The sequence below is a fragment of the Ammospiza caudacuta genome, chromosome 6, assembly GCF_027887145.1.
Source record: "Ammospiza caudacuta isolate bAmmCau1 chromosome 6, bAmmCau1.pri, whole genome shotgun sequence".
NCBI lineage: Eukaryota > Metazoa > Chordata > Aves > Passeriformes > Passerellidae > Ammospiza > Ammospiza caudacuta.
Window position 1 is genome coordinate 41,013,762 of NC_080598.1, and position 4,551 is coordinate 41,018,312.

At 43.4% G+C, this 4,551-nt stretch overlaps 1 long non-coding RNA gene across 1 annotated transcript; it reads left to right on the plus strand.

Moving 5' to 3' along the window:
* Positions 1-2,936: 2,936 nt before the first annotated feature.
* On the plus strand, positions 2,937-3,878 carry LOC131559531 (uncharacterized). Its single transcript, XR_009274894.1, has 3 exons — positions 2,937-2,999; positions 3,168-3,239; positions 3,660-3,878. It is a non-coding gene; the product is annotated as an uncharacterized LOC131559531 (long non-coding RNA).
* Positions 3,879-4,551: the final 673 nt, after the last annotated feature.

Genomic DNA, 4,551 nt, shown 5'->3' on the forward strand with positions numbered 1-4,551 from the left:
AGATATGCATATACAAATAGCTTTCATGCTGGCAACCTGATAAACATGAGCAGCCAGCAACTGATACAAAGATGGTCTCTCCTCTAACAAATGAGCACTATTTGTGGTGTTTAATACTGCAGTGATGAGCAGTGATGTGTAATCCCTCTGCCCAGGACCTCCCCAGCCTGCTGGGCAGATGTTCTGGCAGATTTTGGCACTTGAAAGTGAAATCTGCTCTTCCTTAGCCCCCAAGTTTTCATGAGACACAATGTTTTCCTCTTCCTGTTATCTCTCATAATTTTTTCAGTTCTTTTTTTGACTCTGGTAACACTTCCACTTACCTTAGTCATTGTCTTTCTTCCTCAAATGTAACCTTTTTGTTTTTTTTAAAGGATCACATTTGTCAGCATTTCCCATCTCCATATCTTCTGCTCAGGTAGTTTTCCCACTAGTGGCACTGTTGTTCTTTGGGGTGATGTTAGGGCTTAGGGACATGTTAGGAATGCCAAATGTCACTAGGCCTGTACAGAATTCTTGGCCCACAGTAAAAATAAGAGTTTCCCTAGGGACCCTCATGATGTGGGACAAACTATGGAGACTGAGGGTGAGTTTGTCATGCTTAGGCTGAGTCTTTCAAGGGCCACGGAGAGACCAAAAAAACTTGTCCAAAATGTCTCATTTAGGCTATGGTGGGTTGCCCCTGAAAGTTATTGTCACATGAAAGGTGCTTTTATTCCCCTCCAAAAACCTCCAAACAACAAAAACCTCACTGTTTTCATAATCTGTTAAAAGATGACTGAGAGCCTAAGAGAAGAGACTGTATTTTTCTAACACGTTGTCATAGTTGGGCCTGAGAACAGTCTGTGAAAAAATACACCTGCAGCTCAGCCTGAAAATTGCCTCCCAACAGTTAACCAAGTTATCACTTTCCTCTGGGATCAAGTTGAAATGTAATTAAGGTTATGTCACTTTGGAGGAGTTCACTGGTGACATGGGGGGTAAAGGGAGGCAAGCCTGTGGAGATGAAATATGCTGAAAATTAGCATGAGGTATTATGTACTCACATCATCTTTAGTGTGTCCTAGCAGTTTGTCATGAGAGAGTCTTGAATGGTGATGCTTTGACTGTGACACACAATGTGAAAATGGGTGTTGAACAGGAAAGCAGGTGTGATGGGGAATTTTCTAGAGTATTTGGTCTAAACTTAATATAAACAGATTACTGGGGGCAGGGGGGAGTGTGACTAAATAACTACTGGCATCCTTTATCTGTGTGGAAGCATGAGAGAGCTTGTCCTTGAAGTGAGAAGAGAAATTTCTAAAGTAACAGTTTCTAAAGTATAATCTGGTCAGATTTTATTACTTCCCAGCGTGTCTAGAGGTTAGACTGCATCAAAGAGAGTAAAGCCTTTTACTCTTCATTTTTATTGTCCATTTTTATAATTAGAATTGGAAACTGTCATTTAGCAGCAAATTTAAAATAAAAACATAGCTTTCACAAAGTCCTCAAAGAAAACAAAAAATCTTAGAGGTGTTGACATATCCTATCATCAGGTTTAGAAGGTAAGTACCAGAAAAACGATTGTTATCAGGTGTGAATTAACATACAGGAGTTTGCTCACAGCTGAAGAAGGTGACAGATATAACATATGCATTAATAAAAGCCCAAATGGAAGGTATGGCCATAATTAGAAATGGTACTTGAAGAAATGCTATCGATTCCAGGAACTGAATTTAATTTGATGGCTTTTATTGTAATTAACACAATTGTTTGTATCAGCATAGATCTCTTAATATTATTATCTAAGCTGACAAATTATAAAATTAAATGTTCATTTAAGATGTAATTTAAAAATTTTAAAGGTTTTCTTGAGTCAATGCATCTCAGTTAATTTCTTTAAAGCTAAAGGACCTGATTTTTTCTGCCAGTTTTCAGTGACTGAATCTACTCCTGATTTATATCAATGCTGCAATGAAAGCAACATAAACAAAGGAAACATTCACAGGTTCTGATGAGTTCTTGACAGCCCCTATTGCCTATACTTTGCAGGCTTGAAAGGTATTTTCTTTGTAGCATTAGATTTTAATGGTACTGAATGTAACGTGCACATATAATAACAATAATTCACTTTTCTTGTGTTTGCCCATTTACCTTGTCATATATCTGCTAGATGCAGGGTCTGGTTCTCTTCTCTTTTACACCTGTTTTACCCAAGGGCTGTTTATTTTGATGCAGTTACTCCTGATTTAGATCTGTGTATATGAATCTGTTATCTGCGAGAGGTAAATTAATGCTTTTAATCAAGGCCACTCTTCTGCCTACCCATCAACATCAAAGCCTAGACATGCTATTAGTTATTGAGAAAGGGAGCACAGTGTGAGTAAGCAGCCCTCAGCTATCTCTGGATCCCCATTACCAGAATTTTAGCACCATTACCTCAAAACCATGAATACTTTTATCCTCTCAGTCACTTGGAAAGGCTATATAGCCACATTTTACAGACCAAAGCCACAAAGGGAAGCAGAATTTGGACAGAAATAAGGTGCCTAAATCCCAGTGTAACTCTTAAGACCATCTTCAGCAGCTGCTACCCAAAGTCTCCCTACTTGGAAGGTGGCTTTACTGTGGATCCCATGTACCTGAAGATTTTTTTTTGACCATACCTTGAAGGACCCTGATCTTGTCAGGTCATAGCATCTACCTGTTCCAAGCCTTGCTCTGTCAGAAAGGTGGCCTCAGCAGGATTCTCTCCACGGGATGGTGAATTTGTGTAGGGGGATAGAATATAAGAAAATAAAGATAGTGTAGAAAGTAATCTTACCCCTAAGGAGTTGCAGCTGGGCCAATTATCAAAGATTAGGGGCAGGACTGACTTTAACAGGCCACAGCTGTACCAAGGAGAAGAAGAGTGCTATAAAGAGTGGGGTGGCTGATTGAGAAGGGAACTGGAATCAGTTGGCTGCTTTGTGAAGAAGAGTCAGAGCTCTGAGGAGCTGTCCATGAGAAACAACAAGAAGGTATGAAACTTTTGTGATAAGGACCCAGCAGTATGAAACCCCTGCAATGAGATGGCAACAAATCTGCCACTATGTACTTAGAATCTGCTGAAATCCTCAAGGCAGATTTCCCATTTGACACCACTGGAGTCACTTTTTTTTTTTTCCTTTCTCTTTGGCCATATACAGAAAGCTCTGGCAGCCTTGTCACTGGTCTTATACTTGGTAATTGAATGGATAGATCAGTCATGCAGGATGTAGGTAAGAGAGGAGGATTTGGGAGGATTCAGATCTCTCTGTGCCTGCTTTCAGTTAACTGCCCATGCCAAGAGCTAAAATGTAGGACTTCCCTATTTACTAAGATCCACTAATTTCACTGAGGCCTGGTGATGGTGCTGTGCATCTCCTCTGTCTCCACATGCTATCCACTTTGGTGGAACCAGGCCACTCTGCTGAGCTTGTTTCCTCAGAGATGGGTAAGAATTATTTATGCTTGATTCCTTGTAGTCCAGGTAAAATATTCCTGAAGGCCACCAAGCTATAGGGTACTGTACAGAACAGCTGTTGAATGAAGTTGCATGAGCCACTGTTGGAGCAGGGACTGGAACAGGTGGTTTGATTTTCCTCTGGTTGTCTTAGACACCAGGCAACAAAGTTGATCACTCTCTTTTCTCTTCTTAGTGAGTATTTTAATAATTCAAGAACGTGACCTCATTCCTACAGAAGGATTGGAGAGTACCCCAATACAACTAAATTTCATCAGATGGTGAGGGATACTTACAAGGGGGATGAGTGGACACTCCTTGGACAGATAAAAGCATTTGGGGTTTTTTGTGTGTCTTGGGTGTATGTGATAAACTGTTGTATGAGGGTGTAAAATATGGTGTAGTGCAATACAGATGCTTACAATCCCTTTTTTGGTTTTTTAAACACACGGGTAATGAGCCTAACTTAGGAAGAGGGTGCAGGTCCCTGAATCACAAGTGAGCAATGGCACTTATGTGCAGTGCTGCACCCAAGTGTCCTAGGGAAGGTTGGAGGTTACCTTAGCAGCCCTAACAATGTTCCTTGGCCTCCTAAGGTATTTCCCTGCTCCGTGTGCCAGCAGCTGTGATCCCAGCTGTGAATGGTCCTCGGCTCTGCAGGTGATGCTGGGTGCTCAGGTGACGGCTGTGGCACCTGCCAGGGGAGGCTGGCGCTGTGAGCTGAGTGCTGCAGCGAGCAGCCAGCCCAGTGTGGCACCAGCAGACCCCGGCGTTAATTAAGAAGCACACTTAAAAGGTGTTTCAGCGCTGCAAGACATAGATGGCGTATATCTAACGGGCTGGTGGGTCTGCCCCGCTCTGCTCAGCTCCTCACCTCCGGAGGGCAAAAAACTGCCGGGGCCCTTGGACCTCTGCGCTGCCGGCCCTGGCGGGGAGGCGAGAGGAGCTCGGGGAAGGGCGGCGGAGAGGCCCATTCCCATTCCCGTGCCCGTGCCCATGCCGATGCCCATTCCCGTGCCGGGGCCGGCTCCGGCCCGCGGCGAGGCGCACCCGCGGCGCCGTGCGGAGCTGTCCCGCCCCGCGGTGCT